Source organism: Simochromis diagramma, unplaced genomic scaffold (assembly GCF_900408965.1).
Source record: "Simochromis diagramma unplaced genomic scaffold, fSimDia1.1 OVJJ01000321.1, whole genome shotgun sequence".
NCBI lineage: Eukaryota > Metazoa > Chordata > Actinopteri > Cichliformes > Cichlidae > Simochromis > Simochromis diagramma.
This window is the reverse complement of record NW_024386772.1, coordinates 16,942,130-16,969,667: the sequence shown is the minus strand read 5'-3', so window position 1 is coordinate 16,969,667 and position 27,538 is coordinate 16,942,130. Positions and strand designations below refer to the sequence as shown.

The 27,538-nt window shown below is 39.7% G+C and overlaps 1 protein-coding gene across 1 annotated transcript in view; it reads left to right on the top strand.

Annotated features, from left to right (window-relative positions):
- The window catches only part of LOC120747330 (protein phosphatase 1 regulatory subunit 29), a 74,379-nt gene that overhangs the window by 17,105 nt on the left and 29,736 nt on the right, over positions 1-27,538 (top strand). The window contains exon 2 of the mRNA XM_040053123.1: positions 6,080-6,250. The gene's annotated coding sequence lies outside the window, so the exon portion shown is untranslated. The remainder of the gene's footprint in view (positions 1-6,079; positions 6,251-27,538) is intronic.

Below are 27,538 nucleotides of genomic sequence, written 5' to 3'. Positions count from 1 at the left end.
CAAACACAGAGACATAGCCTCCCACAGATTCTGTAACCCATTTGTGTAACCCACCCATGGACCCATGAGAGGCAGTGGGAGCTATAAAAATGCTGACTGCACACAGCTATGAATATAGTTTAGTTTACATCTGTGCTTTGGACGGCTTCATTTCCAACCTTCTCAGTGTGTCAGCAGCTGCTTTTCTTTGATGTGATTATGGGTGGGAGACAAGAAGAGACATTGGTATGTAAGGAAAAGAGCCAACTCTGCAGTAATCTTAGCCAAATAGCTCCAATTCTCTTTCTGACCTTGTGTCTAGCTCGCTGAACTAGTATAAATGATTTTTTTGACACAGTAATGTGTATTAAGTATTAGAGCTGGGCAATGAATTAATTAATTGTTTCATTTTTTTTGTTTTTAAAGTCATTAATACGCTGCACCCACCAAGCCACCATGTACTTTATGTACTGTGCCTTTAAAACGTACTACCATGTTTATTGTCACATGACTATCCAATCCACATTGTGAAGGAAAACTCCAATACTGAGGCGACTGTGCAACTCCAGCAGCTTGTAGCAAATAGAAACGCTGTGTCTGTTGTTTTGGTACATTTTTGGCTTAAGTACACACAACACAGACAAGAAAGCCGAAAACTGAACCAAAGGTAATACCACCAGTTGTTTACAACATTTGGAAGGGGCTCAAATCACTAAAGAAAATATCCCAGATTTGGTATGTAAGCATATTGACAGTACAAACCTGTTGAAGTAAATTAATAAATGAAAATACATCAAAATATATAACTGATGCTGAGAGACAAGTACATGCTTAGTTTACACTAACTCTATTACATCATTTGTTGTTCACATGAAAATAATGGATTTGGGTTAAATGTCTTTGCTTATTTTACAAGAATTTTGAACTTGAAGGCGTCAGACTTCGCCCATTCAATTATAATGGTTTAGTAACACTACCAATAGATAAACTCACTTTTACTACATTTACTGATAATTACATTTCTAATAAAAACTCCACTGTTGATCAATCACAGTACACACAGAGTTATCACCACAGGCCAAAAATGGAAAAGTCACCAGCATCACCACAAGGCCACATTTCACTGGCTGGCTGAGCAGGTCGCACCACTGAGATGTGTCGCTGTGAACAGTGGTTCCCCGCTCACAGTGGTTCCCCGCTCACAGTGGTTCCCCGCTCACAGCTGAGGTGTTTCCTGGATGAAAACCAAGGGCAAGATAGTGCTATGTTTATTTGCAATTTATACATCAAAACATGTGCAATAAACCTGATATGTTGGAAAACATTTTACAATCAGTGAAGTTCTAAACAGTGAAACCTGAAAAACATTGCATTAAGGCCAAACATATCCACTTTGGTCTCAGCTTTCCAAAGGAGCTCCAGAAGTTTTGGTTTGCTCAGATGCAACTTTGCAAACTTAATTTGTGCTGCCATGTTCTTTTTAAAGAAAACAGGCTTTCACCCAGCAACCCTTACAAACGAGCCATATTTCTTCAGTCCTTTTATAATTTTATTAAAGGACTGAAGTTAGTTGGTTTAATATGCTAACCAACTAACTAACTAAGATGTAGCTCTTGGATTTTAATTTAGTTTTTGCTGTTTCTTTGACCATGGCAAGGCCTGACTTTGGAGCAAATTTTCGTGGACGTTTCAAAGACCGTCTTGAATCTTTTCCATTTGTGATTATCCTTTCTTGCCCTAGAATGACAAACTTAAAATTATTTGAAAATTTGTTTATTGGTTCCGAGATTACAAGCAGCGTTTGCTGATGCCCTAAGTCTAAGTCCTTATGTCTTTCCTTCTTGGCATTGTGCTAAAACACAGCTCAGTGCTCCTGCTAAGCCTTCTGCTTTTATAGAGGTGCTCACAGTTGCTCATGATCAATTATTCAATCCATTTGATTAGCAGCGCCTGGTTGCTGCTCACACTCTTAATTGCTATGGAAGCAGTAAGGGTAGATTTACTTGTTTACAGTATTGCATTGAGTCCTGTGGAAACTTTCTTTTTTCTGTAAGTGTCTTTACTTTACTTCATGCTTTGCTTTGTGGTTAACAGTTAAAGTTGTTACTGACTGCAACATGGAAGGCTGTTCAATGAAAGCACAACTGAAAAGTGTTATTCTCTGGGGGGAAAAAAAAGAAACATTGTAAACATCTACCAATTTCTGCCTCTACAAACATAGAGACAAACTCAGAGTTTCAGGCATTTATGGCTATTAGTCTCTGACAACTTGGACAGTAACCTGAAAGTCTCACTAGAGGGCGTTTCACTAGAAAAAGTTGTCGTTTATAAAACAGAAGTGGTTTAGTACATATGGATAATATTTGACATGAAAGCAGAAATCTGGCGTGCCACTTGGAAAATGTTGGAATCTGTGTTTTAGTATTGCAAACACAACACGACATTTCCAGTGTGTTTTTTGGGCCTTATTTTTTTAGCACATCAAATAAATAACACTTTTCATAGAAATGCTACTTAGTGACAGACAAATCAGAATCTGATAACGTGGGTCTATATACTGTTGCAGCATCTCAAAACATAATCTGTGAAACAGAAGGAGATCACTTGCTTTCATAATATTTGTCACTCTTTTTGTGCTTACTTTAGTTTAGATAAATGAAGATAATGAAAAAATGATGAAGGAATTGAATTGACTCCGTACTCTGCACACAAACAGAGTAACTAACAATAAAATACAACTAAGTTTAAAGGTTTGCATCACTGAGCTGCTTAATTAACACAGCTTTTTCTTTCCAGTCCAGCTCATTATCTTCTGTAAAGTCTTTGACACACCATAGTTTAGGAATTCCTTGTTAATTAAATAATGATAATTTCTGTCCTCAATCATTCCTGACTTGCTCTTCAGAAATTTGCACCAGTTGTTGAAGTCAAAATGTTGTCCGTGTGTTTATGTGTTTGTTGCTCTGTGACTGCACTCATGTCCCTTGCAAGTATATCATGTGCAGAGTGAGAGCTAATAGGATGTGTTGTCCTCAGCATGCATGCATTTTCATGAAGCATGAGCTCCTGCCTTATCTCATGCCCATCCCCACTTACTGTGCCCAGTAATGTTCATGTCTAATCTGGTGATATTTCTCCATTCAAGTTGAAACGGAGAAACAGGATCAGTCGAGTATTATTGCTAAAAATGAGATGCCCTGCTCTGCTCACTGTGGGGCAGCTAGCACAGACTCTCCCTAACTGATTTAGACTGTCTGTGTGGATGTCTGTGCTTGTGTTTGTCAGGGAAAGGGTGACAGTGCCGAAGGGAGAGAGAGAGAGAGTGAAGGAGAGAGAGATAAAGAAAGGCACAGAAGCAAAGAGAGAGGCCTCGGAGAGAGGAAAAGAAGTATGTCAGTTTCTCTGACAGTTATTTGCACAAATTGTTCATAGATAGGTGTTGTGTATTGATGACTGGAGGTATGTTGTGACAGGTGTCCTGCACTGTGACTGAAACAGAAGATAGGTAGCATCTCATTATATATATATAGTAATACTTACAGATGGAGCCATCTGCCACCTTGTAGCCATCAGCTATTATTGCCATCATTATTGTCACTCTAGTTGTCTGCCCTGGTGATGCTAATTAGAGTAAACCACAGCAGCTGAAATAGTGAGCAAAGGTCAATAGGAGAGAAAGAGGGAGAGGAAGACAAATAGTGAAAGAATGAGAGTGCGATAGAGCAGTGACATAGATTTCTCCTCTGTTGGCCTCTTTTTCCATAGCCTCATGATGGAAGGGTTTGTGTGCTTGAGTGATCCCAGGAGCTACTATTTTGTTCATGACATTTTGCCCCTGGGAAGATCTCCCAAGGCAAACTTATCATGAGTGAAGAGCCAGACTAAGACGGCAAGACTAGGGGACTAAGTTACCAGGGTTAACAGGGCTCACACCCTTGAGTCATACCTGGGGTAGGGGCTTGAGAGCAGGCACTTGACGCCTAGGACTTAGCCGTGCTCAGCAGTGCATAGTCTTCCAATGGGCCCACCATATGTCATAGGGGTTTGAGCAATGTGAAATGAGCAACTGTCTGGCGTTCCAATCCCTGGATGTAAAAACTGGCTCCTGCTATATGGAATGCCACCTCTCTGGCTAGATATAGTCTGGCTCACTTCAACACATGGCTTATGTTCTGGAACAAGTCTCCTAGAAAGGGGCTGGACTCTACTGCAATCTGGGATTGCCCCTAGCTCTGTTTCTGTATGTTGGGGATTTCCCTGGACGATCAGAATTTTAATTTTTTTTTTTCCATGTGCCTTTGGATTTGGGAACTGGTCCTGTATGTTGTTTGAGTCTATGCAACGAAATGAGCACCACACAGCCACACCTTCTTGCCATTGTCCTGCCAGGGGACATCTATATGCACTTGGACAATAACAGTGAAACCTGGGGGTTGTGGAACACTGGACCAGTTCTTTATCATCTCAAGGATATTTGAGGGAGTTTGGGAGTTTGCCCAAGTACATGTACAAGGGTAGCAGGTACACATCTCTGCTATGTGTAGATGTGATTCTGTTGGCTTCATTTTTCCACCTAGTGTGAATCAACTGGGATGAGAATTATCCTCTCCAAGTCTGAGGAAATGGTTTTCAGCTGGAAAATGGGGGCCCTACTGCTGCAAATTTAGGAGTTTATGCAACTTGTTCACAAGTAAGGGCAGAGTGAGAAGTGAAATTGAGAGATATGTTGTGGTGAATAGAAAGTGCAGCATAAAAGTGAAGATGTTTGTTTACTGGTCAGTCTGCATTCCTACCCTCACCTTGGACACCCACCTCAGGTTTGGGTAGTGACTAAAAGAATGAGATCGTGGATGAACTTTCTATAAATGGTGATGTGCTTTCGGCATATCATGATGGGAGGAGGCCCGGGGCAAACCCAGGACACACTGTCTTGGGCTACGTCCACACGTACACGGGTATTTTTGAAAACGGAGATTTTCCGTTTTCGTTTTAAAAAATAATCCCGTCCACACGTAAAGGCAGAAATGAAGGAAAACGCTGCTAGGAACATGCCAAAGCAACAGGTGGCGATATATTCCTAACCGTGCAGAAATGTTGGCCAATCAGAAGTCTAGAAGCCTCGGTGGGAAAAAGTAAACAAAGCTGGGGCATAGAAGCCGAACTGAGTGGTATGTGTGGAGGGACAGTAACTGTGTGTTTATATGTAAGCATTTAAACACTGCAGAGAGTACAATTAACAGTAACAGTATTGTAGAAATTCATTTCACCGAAACAATAACGTGGCGCACAGTGTGACGTCAAAAAAATGCGCACACCTTTGAGGCTGCGTTTTCTGCGTTTTTCTCGTCCACACCTAAATGCAAAGATGGAGTTTTCAAAAATATCCACCCTGGCCGGAGTTTTTAAAAATCTCCGTTTTCAGTGACCAAAAACGCCGTTTACGTGTGGACGAAAGGTGCAAACGCATAGAAAAATCTGCGTTTTCAAAAATACCCGGGTACGTGTGGACGTAGCCTTGGTCTAGTGTGATCAGGTCGAGGGCGGTCTGCGGACATCACAAACCACACCCAGATACATGGTGGAAAATGGGTGGATGGATAGATGACCTTATTCTATCTGTCTCACTTGAGTTTCACATTAAGTCTAATCATCAGCGTTGCCAACCCATTTCTTTTAAAATGTATTTTAAAATCCATCAGTGCTGAGTGATCCAGTGTTTATGTATATTTTTCCAATCTTTCTTTTTAAGGATGGATATAGTTCACCAGAAGATATTTCTTTATAACGCCATTTCAATCTGTTTAATCCTGTGCAGTTTATTGCGATTCATATCAGCATTCATCTTTACTTAGCATAATGAATAAATGGTAATAAACATCATTAGTAAATTAATGAAGTAGTGGACAGTGCACAATGAATTTAATGAAGTAACAGCAATGCACTCTGCTTTTAATTCACCTGTTAAGGAGCATGATTTAAAAATGGCTATAAAAAGGTAAAGAATTTTTGCAATAAGAGTTTTTTTTTATTGTAAAATGCTGTTAGAGATGATAGTCGTGTTTAACTCCAGTTTTTTTATTTGTATTTCTTTTGAATGCAGCTCCAGGTCAAGAGTCTTCTCTAGAAAAATCCTGGCAGAACTGCTGAGGATCCGCAGAACGAAGAGCAAAGTGCGTAAGAAGATCTTCATAAATGCAAATCAAGAAGAGGAGCTTTCCATCTTTGTGTTGAAATAAACACTTAAAGAGTGGACAACAAATACTGGAAACAGGTAGGTGATAAAAATCTATCTTAAGCATAGTGTGTTCAGGCAGAGAAAGACATCATAAAGATGACGTTGCTTTTCATTTTTCAAACCATTTGTCACATGTATATGAAAATATGCCTACATAGTGAATTACATACATGCTGCAATCTTAAGAAATAAAACCAACCTGTCACAAGCTTCCTCCCAGTTATGTGTTTCTGTGCGTGTGTGTGTGTTTGTGTGTGGCATACAACTTGGCATTAGGGCGAAAGCATTCTTTAGTGTCTTAACAAGCATATATTATGCCATCTTTTTCCACTTTTATTGCACTTATTTTACTGGCAACACTGTAATTAACGTTGGCAGTGTTTCACTTACCACAGTTATTATATTCTGCATGTGCATACGTGAGTGTACTGTGTGTATGTACATGTCAGGCACAGATAAAGTCAAAGAAGTAATTGTTGTAATTATTTCTTTTCCGATCACCCCTTCCCGACTGTGTTAATGTTAGTGAAATTCCTGAGACTCTTGAGACAGATGTAATGCAGAGTAACGGCGCTCAGTTCAACCACCTTTCTATTCATGAAGTGACATATCCGCGCCATTTTATGGTGCTCATATGTCATTAAGTTAATTACTATTGTCAGGAAGAGACTCGGCGCTTGTGACAACAGTGCCGCAAAAAAAAAAGAAAAGAAAAGACAAAAAAAACCAGCAGTTATACATCATTGTTAAAAGATTTGAGTTTTTGTTTTTGGAAGCAAACCAAAGAAAATCAAATCAAACAATGTTTTCACATGTGTAATTATGAGAGGTGACAATTTCTGCTCAAAGTGTGCGTGTAAATGTCGCGTACCTTCTTCTAAGCTTCAAGTAGTTAAAAAGTGAGCTGAGTGTATGCTCCTGGAAATCAGCCAGAAATGCAGTGTTTGTTCTTTCAACCATTTCTTGGAACAGCTTCAGTGTATGGTCACACTTTCTGGGCTTTTTTTGCCAAAATGTTATTTCTCATGAGCAACGGGGGATTAGAGGAGGGATGTGTTTACTTATAACAAGATATATGTAAATACAGGCCGTTCAGTTCTGTTTTATTTGTGACTGTCTGATGCTAACAGACTGCATCCCACAAAGCATCTGTAAAATAAAGAATTGAAACCTGAGCATTTCAACACAATTAATGTCCTTCAGTTTGACTTTAGTTTTCCTCATAATGACTGCCAGATGTTTAGGATTGATCTTTCTTTTTTCTTCCTTTCTTTGCTGCTTAAAGTCCTTATAGCTTGGCAATGGCAGATGGATGAACGTCTGAACCTCTTAGATCAGGTTTTAGTTTCGGACATTACCAATGAATGCAGAGTAAAGTGCCTTGGATAGACCTACGACTAATCAGAGCTAAGTGATGGAATAATGTAGACTGACCATGGCGAGCAGAGATGTAGTTATTGGATGTTATCTTCCTCTTATTGCATAAACACTGATTGGCCATGCAGGAGCAAGGATGAGAGGAAATACACCTGAAACGTAGCTCTCTCTTTTAGAATTATGTGCTATGTGAAGTTTTGACTGTTGTTATTAGCTGCGATATGCTTACCTTATACAACAGTGATTTAAGACCTCGACTTTTATGTGAAACGAAAAGTGCTATGTGATTTGTCCTGACTTTGATAGAGAAGGGGAGGTTTGTAGTTACAGTTGTGAACCTGCCAGTTCCCCTTAGAGCTACAGCCTCATCATATGTAGTGGGTTTAACATAAAAATGAGACTTTGGATCCATAAAACAACGGAAGATAAAATCAGATCATAATAATAATGTGTGTGTGGGCCACATACTGTAAGTATTAAATTATAAGACAGAGTAGGTTCTCTGTCTTTATTGGGTCTTTTTTTTACCAGCCCAACAGTGTTTGTCACCAGTTGCATAATCACTGCTAAAAATGAATGCCTTGAGGCTTTTGTTCTCCTTCTAACTTTCTTAGTATGACCTTTGTGTTTGTTTTTGGTTAGATCGTCATTTCTTGATGTTGAAGTATTTCCAAAAGGCTTTTTAAGGAGACAAAGGCCTGTTTAGTTTTTTTCCTAATTTTCTAATTATTTAAAATAAGCACCAGTTCCACAGTAAAAAGGCGTAGTGCAGCTGCGGATTTTAAGATAACGTTTCTTGAAGGGGTTCAATGTATAAGTCCGACCTTCTTTAGCTTTCTGCCTGGGAATTCGTATTCGAGGGCCACAGATTGTTCTGAATTTTGGTGTTCACTTTTAGCAATAGTCCAGTGATATAAATATAGTCTCATGGAAAGGGTTAGTAACTGGGGGAAATGTTGCATTCATTGTCCCCCATTAAGTGATTGCTTTAAATAACATGTTCTGACTGTATGGCTTACAAGCTCAAACAACATTGGACTTCTTTGGCATCCCTGTGCTCTGGCAGGAATTGCATAATCAAATTAATGTGACAATGCCCCGACCTGTTCTCTTCTCAGTGCGTCAAATGCTGCAATTCTGTTAGACAGGTGTCACATTGATACCCACAAGGTGTCCTTAGGCAGAAATAACTTGCTGGTCGCTATTCTTTAGGAATTAACACATTGTTAGTAGATACGCACAAACTTGCCATTACCGTTGGCACATTATTGTAATTGGGGCAACTTAGTAAATCTGGCTGTTAGCAGTATAATGATTTTGACTTTTTCATACCAATATTTGTTTTGGTTTCATTCATGAGTGAACATTCAGTTCACTCATTAAATATCTATTTGGCCCTAATTTTAATATCTTAGAGGCCCAGAGGTAGAGATTTGTTCAAGAGGTGGATGGTACTAATGTGTCCCAAAAGACGTTACCCCTTTTTCTGAGTACCAGCATACTAGTGTCACCTACCCTGTAAGAATTATTAATGAAAAGCAATAGCTGCTAGAAAAACAGTGGTAGTTTATTCCTTTTTTGTGCAGTGGGATTTGCAAATGTTGACCCCTATTCCTCAAAGACAGGCATGGTTTTAAGCAAAGATTGTGTGTCATCCACATAGATTCCAGCATACACGTGCTCTCAGCATGACTGCAGTGCATTTATATGTGCCTTTATATGCGCTACCAGTCACTATGAGCTCAAGCCTCTCTGCTGGAGCTTGAAGTGCTGTCTCATCACAAGGAAACCCTTTATTCACAGCAGCAGGTACTTCTCGCTTAGATAAAAAATAATGATGTATGCAGGGACTGCAAAAAATCTGCAAATCAATCAAGAATCAGTCAAATAAAGTTGAAAATGTTTAATCTGAGAAAGACATCATTCCTAGTGTTACCTTAATACAGATTTACCAATATGTTTTTAAAAATTGCAAAAGAGCTCATTGATTAAAACAAAAAGGAAAACCCAGAAACAACACTTAAGATTTTAATGTAAAAAAAGAGGATATTTATCTTAGCCACACCTAAAATTAATAAATAAATAAACATTTGTTTGTGTTCGATTTAAAAAAATCAACCTCAGTGGGTGCAAAATATAACTGATAGCGCTGCCCAGGACACAGTGACAAGCATTGCTGCCTTACTTGTATATTTAACGACCTAATTGGCTTGCAGGATGAAATGTGCCCTTTTTGCATACAAATCTCTATTTAAAGGGGAAGTGCTAATCATAAATATCAAGGCCAAATTCAGTTCCTGACCTACTTGCCGTGAAACTGTGGAAGATTTATGCCTGCAAGTCAAAGATCTAAATCATTAACATTTCAGGTTTTTCCATATAGCGTCATACCATTTAATTGTCATATTTGCATAAGTCAACATTTAATTCCTTTTGAAAACCTACAAAGGTGAGATACTCCAATAAATTATGCCTAAAATTGTTGCTTTTTACAGTTACAGAGGACTTTTGTCTTTTTTTGTTTTCCCACTGATTTCTTTGACGACCTGTATCCTCAGTGCTCATCTGAAATGCCACTCATGGTTATAATTCATAATGGGCACATTAATATTGTGGAGAAAGTGAACTGGCTTGATTTTTAAGGCAATTTTTAAAAGAGATGTGTTTATATGTGCTGACAAAATATAGAACACATGTGTGTTTTGTGCTTTTGAAGCCTCAGGTTGATAGAAATTCATCTGAACTATGACTCCAAAAAAACAATTTGTTTATAGCTTCACCACTAAAAGTTCTTCTAAAAACACTATCAAACCCACCAAGGATTGACATAGACAAAGACCAGATTTGAAAGCCAGCTTGTGGGAGGGTTTTAAATGGGGAAATCTCTGGAAGAAACACAGGAATTATAGATGAAAACTATCACCAAACCAGCATCACAGACTGTTTGAAATTCATGCAAAATGCCTACAGATGTTTCTAGTTTCTGCTAAACTAGGGAATACTCACTTTGACGGGAACAGAAGAATATTATTTCTGTGTGTTCAGGTATATCATTTTTGTCTGTAGGCTGTAAATCAAAGAGGATCAAATGTTTTGAGGTTCAAATACATTGTGCAACCAGTGATTTTCCTTTTTGTTTCCTTGCTTTTGATGACTAACTTATTTGGCCACATGGTAGCTGACTTTCTTACATTCCGAAGCCTTTCAACTTTGTGTTAATATTGAGAAACATCAAATTTCTGTAAAACAAAAAAATGTGTGAAACTTGGGAACTTCATGGTAAAGTTTTCTCGGTTGGAGGTGCTAGTGATTGAAGTTTTAAAGACATAGTCAAGAGTGAAGGGCTTTGCAGGATATCGCAGCTTCACATTATTATGACATTTGATTATTCGCCGTAGTTTTAGCCCAAAATAATGAGTTCAGTCTGAACTCTAATCTAATGATTACAAGGAACCTGCCACTTAGGAATACATCGGTGAAGTGATTCATATTCAAAAGATTAAACATTTGCGGCTTCTACTGTTTATCTTACAGCACAGTGCAAATTTTTGTGCTTGCAATGCAATAATTCTTTGCCAAGTAAGTTGACTATGAAAGCAATTAAAGTCCCTGAAGTATTTTAACTTTTACTGATATTGTTGGTCTGTTTTCACTGTTTTTATTGTTTACTCCATGGGCAGTAAAACAGTAATACATGGGCAGTAATTGCCACTAATGAAGGTGTTGTTAAAGCCAAAGGGAGCAGATTCACAAGGGCACACTATACCATATTTTTCTAAGAGTTGCCCTGTATGAGCAAATTAGTTCTTATATAATGTGTTTGGGGCATTCACTTTATTTTTCTGCATGTTTACATAGTGTTAGAATATCCTAATAAACAGGGATTTGGCATGTTCACACCTGTAGACATATTTGTGAACAAATGTGTAAGCTCTGCATGCTTTTCACGGCTCTTATGATGGACTGTGGCCAAGAGCATTTGCATAAACTCTATTTGGAGGCAAATACAACATAATGACTCTTGTTCAAGTCCTCGTTTTCACTGAGAGAGGTGTGGCCCTCACCCGCTCCGTTGTACTCACACCTACACCTTTGCCACTTTGAGAAGAAGTAAACATGCAGCTCGCGAAGTCGGATGGACGGCAAATTTGAGCCTTTGTCTTTGGGGAAGGGATATTTTATCATACCGTTTTCACATGTGCGACAGCAATTGTCTGTTTAAATTCCGCTTTCACCCCATTTAACCATCAATCTAGCAAATCCTGCTTTAATTATGAGCCATGCCTTTTCCTCCCCCTAAACTCAATCAGAACAAATAAAAGAGCCTTTTCAGCTATAATGGGATTATCGATCGGGTGGCAGCCTGAGACTTTGTGTATGTTTGTGTCTGGCTATGTGCGCGTGAGAAAACTAAGCCATGTGTGAATGTGTTATTGTGTATCTGTGGGTGTAGAGCAGTTTGAAACTGATAAATTGAAAGACATTTGGGGTGTGTGTGTGTGTATGTGTGTCAGTGCTGTCTGGAGTCTTGTCCATGTATATGGGTGCTGTCAGTGAAGGGCTGAAGGAATGAAGCATTAAATTACCTCGCAGTTTGAGTCTCATCGAGTGTGTGACAGGTTTTACTGATGAGTTCTGAGCTTTTTCAACTTTTGCCCACCAACACTTTGCTATGCATACATGCAACACACCGAATGCGGTCAAGGGTGTTAAGTGATGCATTTGCTTATCTGCATACACTGACCTGCAAGGCTATGCTGCACAGTGAAATACTTTTGGCCTCTTTTTATTTTTTACATTTAGATGTGTATACTTCCATAGTGTAGTGAGAAATGCATTAGCTTGGTGTGTGAAAGGTTCTAGCCTGGTTTGCGTCTGGAAAGGCATCCTGTGTAAAGCTCTGCCAAGTCAAACATGCGACATAACCGCTTGTGACAAGGGACCAGCTGAAAGTAACTCTTTATTTTTTTTTCTGGTTCTGCCTGAGGTTTCTTCCTGTTAAAAGGGAGTTTTTCCTTCCCACTGTTGCCATGTGCTTGCTCAAATTGAATTGAATTGAACTGAGACAAAATTTACACAAATGGCCCCAAGAAGTCCTCATATACGAGTATTATATTTATCCAACACTTACCTCAACATCTCCCACCCCATGCAGCAGACTGTGACAGCACTGAGCAGCTCCTTCAGTGGGAGACTGCGGCACCCACGGTGTGGGACGGAGAGATTTCGCAGGTCTTTCCTCCCCACTGCTGTCAGACTCCATAATAAAGACTTTAACTGATCAAGCACACACATCCATACGTATGCAATAATACTAAGTGCAATAATCCTTTCTGTCATCGTTGTATTTTTACTCAGTTGTATATAGTATTTGTATTTGTATTCTATTTTTATCTTATTGTATATTTATTTTATTTTATTCTACTGTATATAGTATTTTATTCTATTCTGTACAGTTGTGTACTGTATTTATTCTTATTGTATTCAAATTTTTGCCTCATAACTTTTGCACTGTCCACTTCCTGCTGTGACAAAACAAATTTCCCACGTGTGGGACTAATAAAGGTTATCTTATCTTATCTTATCTTAACCTTGTTCTTATAAAGGCACAAGCAGTTTTTTTTAAAGACAGCTTGTGAAGCTAGAAAATGTTGCTAACATTTAGCTACGTTTGCCAAAAGTATTTACAGAAATGATGGATTAAATTAAAATCACTGCAGCTGAAAAGCTGCCTGCATATGCCTCAATAGTCTGTGCATCACCTTTTAACAGTGGAGTGGTGCACAGTTTGTGCATGCAATAACCAGAAGCATGTAATTGTTATTAGTAATTGCTATGCTGACTAATTTGGGTTAAGCAGGCATCAGTCTATGCAGTATAACAGTGGGCTATGTGAATTATACAACAGCGTAAATATTAATTATATCATTTCGTACTGAGAAATGTGAATGTTGTTTTTAATTGACCGGCCTGGTTGTTTTTACTTGATATAACTAGCAGATGTGTAGCACCAGTGAGGAGATACGCATTTGCTTGTGTTGTGTGTTCGAAAAGCACATTGTAAACTGACAAGAAAGCATATTTAATATTTTTTGATTAGTAGCTTCTTCTTCTGTCCATCCATCTGCACATTCTCAATCCAGATTCTAATCCAGTACATGAGAATGGATAGAGCAAACATATGGCCCAATAAATATTATTACAGGACTCTCTTTTTAGTAAATATCACACTTCTTAACTGTTTATTGTGTGATGTAACGGTGCACAGACTTTTCGCTGTATTTACATGGAAATTGCATAGTGGTACGTGTGGAAAATGTGTTAATAAGGTGACGCAAGTGGAAAACATCTGCTGTCAGGAAATGTAATTATGTAAATGTTATTCTGCTGCCACCAAATTATGTTATAGTGTCTCTCCTTTCTGCACCTTTGGTTATTTGTATGATTAAAATACAGCTTAAATAGACTGTAATGTGAGAACTTTGATATATACTTAGAAAGCAGAACGTAGTTTAGTTTCCAAGTTCCAAATTATTTGAAACACTGGCTGTGTTTAATATAACCTGCCAAATTTACATATAACATAAAACAAAGAAATGTATAAGTTGGTAGGAGTTATAGTCCTTTCACTGTGTCCTGGCCTCTTCTACTCTTTTCTTGCGTAGTAGTGTAGTAGACAGTATACTCTCAGTGTACTGCATCTACCATTCAATAATACTACTCTCTTTAGGTTGCATCATTGGTGCAGCTTCCTGTATATTTTTAATATATATGGCACGCAGAAAAAAGGCTAAATGATGATCAGCATTGCTCATGAGCTGTTTGCCTTGCTTTGCCTGTGCATGCATAGATATTTCTGTGTTGTTTCATTCCCTCATGTAACTCATTTATGCCTGCATCAGTGCACTCAAAAACAGAACAGGCAGTTAACACAGGTGTGTTGCACACATGTGCCTAGCAACACAGAATCTAGTCCACAACAAATTAAAGAGAGGGATCAAACCTGATGAAGTGAAAAAAGGAAAGAAAATTCACATATCAAGTCATGACTCGTCCCGATGTAAGTTCTTCTCTCACTCGTCCTATCTCTCTCTTGCAAAGGATAAACTTTTTAACAGTACCTCATATTTTTATGGCTGCCAACATCCTTCATTCTTTCTCTCAGCTCAGCTCTTTGAAGTGTTAATCTGGGTGCCAGGTCTGTTGGCTAATGAAGCTGAAGCCTTGAAGTAATTATCAGTACCTTGTGCTTGTAAGAGTGCCAGTGACAGAAAAAGAACTGAGTAGAAATTGCAATTATTGCTGTAAATGCAATTTTAGTTTTTGCATCTGTGCGGGAGACAGTCGATTGTGAAGAAATGTTTTATTTTTGTCATCTATCTATCTATCTATCTATCTATCTATCTGTCTGTCTGTCTGTCTGTCTGTCTGTCTGTCTTCCTGTCTGTCTGTCTAGTATAAACTGACATTCAATGAGTTGTGAGAGTTTTATACAGTGATAGTCTTTTTACACGTATTTATTTATACACTATTTTCTTTTTACTTGCAACAAAATTTAAATCAGTGAAGTGTTTCTAGTAATCATTTTCAGTAGGAATGCACCAATAGATCAGCACATTTCTTTTTGAGCCATACGTTTCCTATGAAAATTGAGTTGTGTTTTATAAACTAATGTAATACAGCTTTGCAATGACTTTTGCTGGTTCATTGTCTTGCTCTTTTGGTAATAATTCCTTGTTATCATCAGTTTATAGATACATGTAGGTGCTTAGACTGACAAAATAAATATACTTTGACTTTTTAATTAGCTGCCGACATGAGTGACCTTCTGAGAATCTTTACTAATTGGTTCCTAAAACTCCTGCAAATGTTCATACTGACTGTCTTCAGCTTTTGTGTCGATAGATGTGTTGTCTGAACCTAGCACTAGCTCTAGCGCTAGCAATAGCCATGCCAACAATCTGTAGTGTTAAAGCGCATCCATCACTGAAAACACAGGCACGTGCACGCATAAAACTGTACTTTGTGTTCTCTGACAACATATGAGGTAAACTCTGCCATTGCAAAAATGGCTCATGTATCAGTTGCATATGCTCACATATTGCTTGAGGCATCCTCTCCATTAGAAGAAGAGAAGACATGAGACATTTTGATGGAGGGGCCAATCTTTAAATGAAGCCGATCTAATAGGAGACATACAGATTATGGGAGAAGACAAACCTTAAATAGACATTATGGCTTATAGTATATTTTTTTCTGTTGCCTCGAAACGGAGAACGTTTAAATTTGAGAAAGCAAGGGCAAGGCTTTGAGTATTTATCTGGAAGGAGAGAATGAGTTTACATGAGCCTTATTTCATTTATGCTAATCTATGCTGACATTCACATTATGGTGGTGCACTCCACCAGACGAGGAGAAATGTTCCTAATCTCTGCAGGATACGAGAAAAATGGCTTTTGGTTGTATACTATTGTATGTTATTGTGTAATCTTTTTTTTTTTTTTTTTTTGCATGCACAATTTAATGGATGCTCTTCTAAGAACTCCTAGTAATTATGCAACCCCTGCAGTAACCTCTGCAGGGGGTTGCTGTTTCTCATAACCAAGCAAGATTAATTTAGTGTCTAACAGTTGAGCACAGACACCAAACAGATGATTATTAATATTTACAAAATAGGTGGAAGAGGGAAAAGAGAATTCAGAACGGATGGATGGATGTATAAAGTATTATTCTATAAAATAATGCCTGCAAAATAACAAACATAGTTTAGGCTTATGATTTCCCAGAGGTATGACCACCAAACCTAGAGAGTGGGAAGACACAGTAGGAGAAAATGTAGAAGAGACATCCTCCATATGCAGTGAGCCATACATGTTGCATAAGCTGACCTATCTTGAAGCAACTATAATCAGATCAGTATGCTTGAAAAAACTTTATCCAGTAGCAACAACAGCCGTTCAGCAAAAAGGGTATGATAAATGACAATGAGAGTTTGAGGCAGAGGAAGAAAGAGAAATATCATCAAAGAAAATATCATTCACATCATTCAGAGAACCATCCCATGGAGATTTCATGCATCCGTAACCAGCTTGGGGTTTTCTTTGGCTACATTTTTTTTCATGGGCAGATACAGCTTAAAAAAGTACTGTATTTGTGTGTCTGTGTATGTGAGTGTGTTTTTACTGTGCACCATGTATGTTTTATGAGTGCTTTGATATTGTAAGGTCTTTGCGATCTTTAATGTTCACTCCTGTCAGCGTAAGAGGGACGTGGTGGGATGGATGTAGGTGTGCCCTTGGAGATAAGTGAATCACCATATACACTATGTCCACTATGACTCCTCGTTCATACAGAACACTGATAAAAAGGTTTTCACGAGCAGTTGCGGGATGGTTCAGACCAGCTTTTACAAGGTTCTTGAACCCAGCGCTGTCCACAGATTTCCCTTTTTTTACATCATTGGTTTTTGAGAGCAAGCAGTTTGCTCTGAAAGATTTCTTGGACTTTAAGACCTCATCTTGACCTCCGGTTATACTGGTAACTGCAATTTCTTACTTACACTACTAAATGGGACCACCTGGAAGCCCTGTGCTATCTTCTTCTAATAGCCTTCTCCTCCTTCTCAGGATTATTCTGTTTTTTCTAGGTGGCTGATTAGAGGAGCCCCTGGATACTGATTGCATGGATAAGTAATAGCAGTTGTAGTAGCTTTGAAATTTGCATAATGATGACTGTGAACAAGCCATAGCTCTTGCAAGCTAATTGAGCTTGTTCTGTTGCCTCTCTACAACCTTTATTTCTATCTTAAAATAAGAATGTGTTTTACAGTGAGTACTGGGTACTGCATCAGCCCTCACTGAACAGACAGATATACAAGTCATCTCTGCTTTTATGATGAGGTTTAAAACTTTGCTTTGTGATAAAGCTAGTAATGAGTTAGCCATTAGTTACCATGCTCTAGTCTCAGGCTGACCTGGAACATTATGTTATGAAGTTATCACTTCTCATCCAGTCCTGTAGTTTTCTGTAGGGTTTTATTCTGTTTGCTGTTCTTGGTCCTTTTATGCCCCTCTTTTTATTCTCTGCAAGAGATCTCTTCTTATTAAACAGGGGTTCTTCCTCCCCACTGTTGCCAAGTGGATTGTCTGATTGCTGAGAGAGTCTCTCCTATATGATAGGGTCTTGTGATGACTGTTGCTGTGAATGACATGCATATGAAGCTTAAATGATGTATTGCTACACATTCTATTTTTATCTGGCCCGGTAGATTCTGGGATTTTCCTCTATTGTTTTGATCCAGTTATTTTTTAAGAAATAAACACCAACCAAGTCTCCTGCTTGCACTAAGAGAACTGTATGAGCTTGTTAACATACTCTGAATGAAAATTTTATAACAAATAATTCATGAAGGAGTGGTGCACTAATGTGCTCAGTACTGCCCAAAAAGTAGCAACTTCCAGGAATAACTGAACTAAGACACAGCATAGTGAGTCGGAGTTTATCTCCTAAGCAATGGTGTGTTTTATTCAGCCTTTTTTTTCTGTGCCGTTTCTCATGTCACTCTGTGCTGCAGCCTTCTCCTCCAGTAAGCAAATATGTCAAATTTGGGTATACCGTCATTTTTAGTCACAGAAAGTTTTTACTGGGTCATCATTTGTGTGTGGCGAAGTCTCAATTAAGATGCACGCACACATACACCTATCGCTGCGCACACACACAGTGCTAAGAAGATGAAACTAGAGCAGCAAATGAGGAACAGTATGTCGTCTGAGACTTAGCCCCGCGTTATTTTAAACCTGGGAAGCATGTCAGGGTTATACTATCTAGGTAGCCCAGAATAGGAGTGATCTGTTAGCCACCTAGCAGATACTGTATGAGTTGGTAAATAGCTGTAAAGGTTGTTTCAAAGACAATCCAACTCACACATAGGCTCACTGTCACTTAAGGCCCAATATATATATAATAAATATAGTACCAACTGAGGATTGTTTAAATGCCACAGCCTGCTTAAGTTGCCGACCATGTCCTTCCCTTTATGATCACAGTGTATCCTCTTCCGATGGGTGCTTCCAGCAGGTGAATGTGCTGTAGTGGCATGTATGCAGCAAGCAGGTGAATTCTGCACATTTAGTGAATTAAATAAGAATAGACAATATGAACATTTTACAAAATAGACAATATGAACATATGTAAAATTAAAGGAATTTGAAATGTACATTGTACCGGTGGGTTTAGAGTGTCTAGAAGAGAATCCTGTCTCAGTCACTTATGGATGATGTGAGAGGGCGGGTGTGTGTGTGGGGTGTGTGTGTGTGTGTGGCTTGGGGATAGAAGCTCCTCTCGAGTCTCTCTGTCCTTGCCCGGATGATGCGGGACCTTCTACCGGATTGCAGAAGTTGGAACACTTTGTTGCCAGAATGGGACGGGTCCTTCAGTATCTGCGCTGCTCTAGTCCAGCATCTCCTGGTGTAGGTGTCCTGAAGCGGGGGGAGAGCAATCCTGCAGCAGCATTCTGTTGTACGGATCACTCTCTGAAGAGCTTTTTGGTCTTTAACACAGCTGTTCCCAAACCAGGATGTGATGTTCTGTGTGAGGATGCTCTCCACAGCGCCTGTATAGAAAATCCTGAGGATCTCTGGAGAGACCCTGAACTTCCTCAGTTGTCGTAGGTGGCACAGGCGCTGCCTAGCCTTTTTGGTCTGGACCTGAATGTGGGCAGACCATGTCAGGTCTGAGGAGATGTGGACACCGAGATACTTGAAGGACTATACCCTCTCCACTGGAGCTCCATTGATGATAATGGGCTTGTAGTCTCTGTGCTGACTCCTTCTGAAGTCCACCACCAGCTCCTTGGTCTTGCCGACGTTCAGCTGGAGATGGTTGTCCTGGCACCATGATGCCAGATTCTTCACTTCATCCATGTAGGCCGTCTCATCGTTGTTGGAGATGGCACCCAACACCACTGTGTCGTCAGCAAACTTCACAATGGTGTTGGAGCCATGGGTGGCCACACAGTCTGAAGTGTAGAGGGAGTAGAGCAGTGGCGAGAGGACACATCCCTGAGGTGCTCCTGTGTTGATGGTGATGCTGTTAGAGACGCATCTAGCCACCCTCACCACCTGAGTTCTGCCAGTGAGGAAGTCCAACACCCATGCACACAGATGGCTGTTGAGTCCCAGATCCCTGAGCTTTGTGAACAGTATGCAGGGCACTATTGTGTTAAACGCTGAACTGTAATCAACAAACAGCATTCGCACATAGTTACCCTGTTTCTTGTCCACGTGGCTGAGAGTGGTGTGCAGGACGTGGGCGATGGCATCCTCTGTGGATCTGTTGGATCGGTAGGCGAACTGCAGCGGATCTGTGGTGTCTGGGATGGAGGAGGAGATGATGTTCTTCAGCAGCCTCTGAAACACCTTCATTACTACCGAGGTCAGTGCAACCGGCCGGTAATCGTTCAGGGATGAGGGTTTGCTGTTCTTGGGCACAGGGATGATGGTGGATCTTTTGAAGCATGTGGGGACCACAGACTTCGCCAGGGACTCGTTGAAGATGTAAGTGAACACACCTGCTAGCTGGTCAGCACAGCAACGCAGCAGATGGCCGGTGATGCCGTCTGGCCCCGCCGCTTTCCTTGTGTTCACTCTCCTCAATGCCGCTCGGACGTCATGCTCCGCGATGCTGGTCACCGGTCTCTCGCTGATGACGTCACTGTCCTCGGTAGTCAGGCGGTAGATAGCATTAGCCGCCTGGCTAACCTCGAAATGGGCATAGAACTGATTCAGCTGGTTGGTGAATGCAGAGTCGGCGTTGATCGGCGCAGTGTCCCTGGCTTTGTAGTCCGTAATGGTGCGTAGTCCGTGCCACATACTCCGTGTTTCGCCCTGGTGGAAGCGGGACTCCACACAGTTCCCGGTACCGGCGTTTGGCATCTCCGCACGCCGTATGAGGCCGCTTTGTAGGCGCTCATATCGCCAGAGTAGAAATGCTCCTGGCATCACACCACTTTCTGTTTACCATGAAATATACTCCTCCACCTTTGGTTTTGTTTGACTCTGCCGTTCTGTTCGCGCGGAGCACAAAGAATGAATCCGACGGAGTTACGGCCTGGTCTGGCACAGTGTGGGTCAGCCATGTCTCCTTGAAGCACAGAATGTTGCAGTCCTCCATGTCACGTTGGAAGGTGACTCTTGTTCTTAGGTCATCGAGCTTGTTCTCCAGCGATTGTACGTTGGCCAGTAGGATGCTGGGCAGTGGTGCGCGATGCACCTGCTGTCTCAGTCTGTTCCGAACGCCAGCACGTTTCCCCCGGCACGTCTTTGTTCTACCCCTCGGATGAGCGGCCCGACCTTTGTTGTAGTCCGCGCCGCGTAGTATCTCTGGCGGCCAGGATGGGTCAGGTTTAAAAGTGTCCAAGGTTAAATGTGCAACCTTGTCACTGATGTTTACAAGTGATCTGCTGTCGTAGACTATAAAACAAGAGGATTTTGGGATGTAAACCAGATCAAAAAAATAAGTAAAAAACTAAAAAGGTGCATAGTCGGAGCAGAGCGGTCAGGAAGGCGTCTGGACGTGGCCGCACCATCTTGAAAAATAGTTCCTTCATCTCCATTATATATTTTTAAAATGCACAGTGGGTCGTGAGAGAGCAATCACTGACTGATAGGGATGGGTATTGATAAGATTTTCATGATTCCAATTCTTTATCGATTCTCTTATCGATTCTTTTTAAAAAAAAGAGAACACTAAGGTCGAATAGCTTAGAACTTTGTTTTATATCTTCTCTTTGAACAAGATAGAAATTTGGGAGTACCATGGCCTTACAAACCCAACAGTGAGATCTTAAGAGATCCACAGCCTACGGCTCTTCAATGGGGTGTCACAGGGTCCCCAGGAAAAAAAAGTTGTAAATGTAAAATAATAAAATAAATATTCTTCTGTAGCAATAACAAAGTATAACACAAATTATTATGTAGCAATTACACAAGAATATCCAGTAATGTCCCTGCCTACAATTAAACACATTCACTTACTGAAAATTGGGGGCATCTGCTGTGGCAAATGGGTGCAAGCCTTTTACCACAAACTTAGTCACTGCTCGGTGACATTCATCTATCCTGGCCTGAAAGGAGACGCTACCGGTAGACTGCAGCGACAACTGTCAGCATCTGAGCCAGCCAGACTCTGTCTGTCTCTCTCATCATGGTCACCTAAATGCACAGTAATGGCAATGTTTTGTAATAAGGCAGATCGCGCTAACATAATATGCAATGTTAGTTGATTATTTACCTGCCGCATTAACGGGAGAGGACGTGCAAACGTTACCGCTGCTGCTGGGTTGAGATTCACGAGTCCGGAGCGGAATTAAAAACACGACATTCATTTAAGGTCATCGCGTGTTTTGTGAGCAAATGCTTTTGCATATTCGTAGTGTTTCCTCCCTTAAATGAAATATTGACTTTGCAAGTATTGCAAGTTGCCCTGTTGTCATCCGTTCTCATAAAGTATAATCAAACTTTTGAGCGTTTGAGCCGCTTACGCGCCGTGTTTCCTGCCAGGTAAATGATGCTCCGCAATGTGGTGACGTCATTCGGGGCGACTGAAATCGATAAGGGAATCGTTTGCAAAAATGGCAAACAATTCCAAGGAATTGAAACAGTGGGAACCGGTTCTCAACAAGAACCGGTTTTCGATACCCATCCCTACTGACTGACACACCTGAGTGTTGCTCTGAATGTTCATTTTCCTCCTTGGGAATGTTTATTTTGGAGTCATTATTCAGTTTGTCATATTCATGGCAGATTTACACCACCTCTTCGCTGAAACCATACTGACTGACTTTTAGTGTTTTCACTGCTATGCATGGCAATGAATGGGAGTTTGTTGTGATTTGTAACAGAAATTACAGCCCTTCCAAGTGGCAATCAAGCCAGTAAGTTCTCCACCTTCAGGGTAATTATACCTTCATGCTATATTAGGCCTCATTTACCCGCTATGCCATAACTTACATGAATTCTAGTTTAGGGAACGCTGAGAAAAACCTATAGGCACACATATATCTGAAATATGAAATTATTCACCAAGATGAATGTGTCCAAATGAGCTTCTTATCATTACTGTGCACTTTTGCTAAAGTTGTGATATTCACTTCTATTTATGTGTATGAAAGTGAGACAACTTGGCTTACAGAAAAGTGAGAATGCAGTGTAGCAGCCAGCAGTCTATGAAACCATTGTTCTAACAACCAAAGCCATTGTTCTTCCAACCAGCTTCTGTTTCTGTATGATCACACACCATATGTTGAAGATATGCCCACGAACACATATAAAGAAATAATGATGCCCACGACAGAACGAGGACAAAAAACAAGCTATAAATATATATAGATGTGTGTTTACTTGCATCCGTTACTGTGTAAATCAGTCCACCATCAGCCATTGCTGGACATGATTACCACTCAGAGATAGGTAGAGCCACTTGTGCTTTTTAAAAATCTGATCTCCTGCTGGGGCTTACTGGAGGGTGACAGCTAGAAAAGAGAAAGAAAGAAGAAAAAGCCAGCATAATTATTGGAATATAGTCTTACCCTCACCGAGCTGTCAAAAAGGTGAGAGAGAGGTTGGCAGAGACAGGGGAAAGCATGAAAACCAATAATGACGGCTTCGAACATTTCTAAAGCAGCCTAGGGACAATAGAAGTTATAATGAGGCTTGTTTTTGTTATCTGTCTTAGAATGTCATCTAAAAAAAAAACGAACCCCAAAACAGCTGTTTACTTTCCTCACCATTCTTCTGTATCATCTTGCTGTCCCTGTCAGTCCCGTTGCCTCTGTGTTTCTCCCTCTCTTTATCACTTTCTCACGTTCTTTCTATCTTCTGGCAGTTGTCCCCCCTTTGTATCACAAGCTATTTCACCCTATTTGCTTTCGATTCCTTTTTCCTTCTTCTTCTTGTTTTTTCCCCTTCATCCAACACTTCGTTCAGAGCTTCAATTCTGCCTCCTTCCCCACCTACGGTATACTTTTGACCTCATCACCTTACTGATACACGGCAGGTTTTCAACTGCCTTCCATCCACTTTAAATGAGTGGGTGTACACAACTTGGATACGGTACAGTTACATCTCTTCTCGTGCTTTCTTTCACCCTCCTTTTTTCTGAGACTGATAAGTCTTCTGAAAGATAAAAGACAATTGGAAAGAAATATAAACCCCTTAAATCTTTTCAGTGGCAGTTTTGGAAAGTTAAATTTAAGGCGACGTTGTTATATAATAATATTTTTATTACAATTATTATCTGTTTGCTGTCTTAATGGGCTTTAGTTATATGCTGTATTATATTATACATTTATTATGCATATAATATAAATGTTTTATATATATTTCTTAATTTCTGCTGGATCCCAGCCAACACATCGGCCTCACCGATGTTAAATATTTTCTAATATATCTATATAAGCATTTATAACAGCCAGTAAATGAAAATAAATTTAACTAAAGGACAAACAGGAAAAAAGTTAATCATTATGTCTATCAGTGTTGCATACTTTGTTCACCAGAAGGCAACTTTTCTGTTGAAAGACATGTGGGGAGTGACACAAACACAACAACCACCTGACTCAGGCAGGGTGTAAATGAGTAATCCAAGACCTGCTGTGGAAAAAAAGATTATTTTTAAACTGCATTGTCATGTTATCTTAGTAAGGACTCATAAATAATGATGCATAACAAATACAAATAAAGCTTTTATTTTTTCAGTCTCTCCCTCTGGCTTCCCCTGCCTTTCTTCTTAGCGTTTTTTTTACAGAGAGATCCATAAGTGTTCCTATTTGCCAAGTAGGGCTACTCACAGCAGGCTAAAAACAAGAGCCACAGCCAGTGCTCCCAATGGGCAGTCCAAGCCTGTATGTATCATAAAAACGTACCTTTTAAAATATTTAACAGCTTATAAGCTCCAAATGTGTGGTATTAGATAATTAGATGTATGTCGTTGCTATAGCGTTTTTTTCTTCTTCTTGTGATTAAAAGATTCTACAAACACCCTTTTAGTAAAGATTGAAGACAGAGATATTGTGAGAAGAAATCGCAAGTAACAGGCAAATTGTAAGTATGGTGGGAATGGAAGAGAAATTCAGTAGCAAGTGAATGCAAAATAGTGCAAAGCCGTGTGACAGCTAGAAGGGAGGAGTGAGTAAAAACATGATGGAGTGAGAGATAGAAATCAAGAATCAAAAGAATCTGTACCACTTAACTCAGAACTTGATACTTGCAAGCTGGGTGCATGCAAAGCAGATATTGTACGTTTTCTTATAATTGCTTGACCAAAATTAGGTTCGCCTTATTTTACAGATGTTACAGAAATTCAAATGTAAAGAAATAAACTGGAATATGAGAGGAAAAGCAGCACGGGAGTGTGGTGATTGTCGCTTTGCAGCAGAAACATTCTTGGTTCAAATCCAGGCTGAGACTTTTCCATGTGGAGTTTGCATGTTCTTCCTGTGTCAGTGTGGGTTCATGCTGGGTATTCTGGTTTTCTTCCACAGTCCAAAGACATGCATGTTAGCTTAACTGGTGATTCTAAATTGGCTGTAGATGTGAATCGTTGTGTGTTTCTCTGACAGACTGACTAACATTCCAGGAAGAACCTTGCACCCTTCCATCCACCTCTGTGACCCTGAATTGGATAAACAGGAGAAGATGGATTATCATTTCATGTTTCTGTGAAAATCCCTCAGTTTTTTTGAATGCACAGCCACATTTTCATGGATTTGTCAAATTTGGATGTATCAGATCTGCTAAGCATCCATCGCTCATATCGCTCATATCAAATCTGCTTCTAATGCTATGTATATGCTTCTTTTTTTTAAACATATTTGGCTCACATTCTTTTGACAGCTTGGAATCTCATCTGATCTTGTGAACTGAATGTTTCCAGCTAAGCAGCCGTGTGTTCATGATCACATCCACTCACATCTGGTGTTACTGTTTGATCCCCGAAGCATACTCTTCTATTTAAATTCCAGTTGTATCTGTGTGCACGTATTTCTGCATGCACGGCGAGTGAGGAGGTGGGTTTTTTTGTGCACAAAATATTTATTTTGATGTAACGCAAATATGTGTCAGGCTTGAGCTGTAATTACAGAACCACATTAGACTTGATTAAAGCCAAGTCTTGTGACATTCTCTACAAGAAAACAGAGACATCACAATAATTACAGCAAACAAACAAAACCAAGCTTTACATGCTTACATGCTACAGCATCCACCTTCTTCTTCCTCTGCAAAGCTGCACGTCATAGTTCATATTTGAGTTAAGCACAGGGTACGAAAGAAACAGTCAGCAGGGCAGCATTGTCTACAAATCCAGCAAGTCATTTACTTTATGGGGACGATTGTTCATTTCAAGAAAGGCATTTATAAAGAAAAAAATAAAAAATAGAAACTGCTGCAGTGAAGAGCTTAACCACCCCCATTACTGACTATAACGCTTGATTTATTACAAGCTACAAGCTGGAATATCTACTGCCTCTGCAGCTAAGTGTTAAGGCTGGTGCAGAGCCTCTAATGGTTGTCAAACCAAGACACTCATGGTGTGGAGTGCAACTAAACGCCAACTTCATTTGAAAAAAACACAAAAAACAAAACTCTGCATCTATTTTTCATTAAATAAATCACTAAATTAATACCTACCTAATGCATAAATAATAGGCTGAAAAATCGCTAGTTAGGTTACTGGATGTTTTGGCTTAGTAGAATTCATAATATGTTGATTTACAAATGTTGGCGATGTCTCAGCCATTAAGCTTGGTTGCGACACTAGTGGTAAAACACGGGTTTAGAGCAAGAAATGCAAACACGAACAGGGAACTCTGAAATGTTAGACCTAAGTTTATGTGTGTGCATATTTTTTTGTTTTATTCTAGAGTTAAAGAGTCCTGTGAAGAACGAAGTACAACCACTGATTTAATAACTTGTAGAACAACCTTTAGCATCAATAGCTTCAAGTAGTTTTTTTTTCTATATGATTTTATCAGCTTTTTCATTTTGTTGATCCACACTTCTTTGCAAATGTGTTGTCCCAAGGAAATAGGATATTTACCTATATAATATTATAGCCTTATATAATTAAAAAAAATAAATAAATAAGTAAATCAACCCTTGTTACATCTATAAATTAAATACATCCCTTCATCTTTTTTAGTTTTCATTTAACACCCTTTTTTGCTTGCGGCAGTGTTTGTATTGTACATAAGTCCATAGCAGTTGTATGATTTAAGTGTAAAAGATATCTGTGAGACATGGAAAGACATGTAAGGGCTGTGTATTTAGAAATCTATCTATCTATCTATCTATCTATCTATCTATCTATCTATCTATCTCCCATAAACTCATTTCCTACCCTGGGATCAAATTTCCTCAGCATTAATATTTAAGATACAAAATTGGTTCATTGTAATTACCTCTAATTAACTTAGCAGCAAAAAGTGACACCAAATATGGGAGTAGGGAGAGTTTCTGGGTGTGACCATATGATGTATCTGTGTTAGGGAATTTTGAAAAATGGCAAACACCTCAGGGCTAGGCACTTTGTGTTCTCAATCTAAGCGTGAACGAAAGAATTCAGGCGTTTTCTTGACATGCGCTGAATAAAGACATGATTAAAACTGTCAAGTACTGTCTGGTTGAAGCTAAGGCTGTCCACATTGAATGCATAAAAATGTTCAGCTAGTAACATGGAAGAGCAAATGAAGCGGTGCTGCTTGTTGGGAGAGGGAGGGGCGACAGGTGCTTAAAGAGCACTGATGCATGCAGAGGCTCAAGTACATTTAATCGTGGTCTCTTTCCAGTCCAGTCTTCTCAGCACTGCAATTGTAGTTGACAAATCTTGTAGCGTTAAAAAAAAATGCTAATTGGAGGGAGTCACAGTTAGTTAAAACCCCTAGTGTGAGAT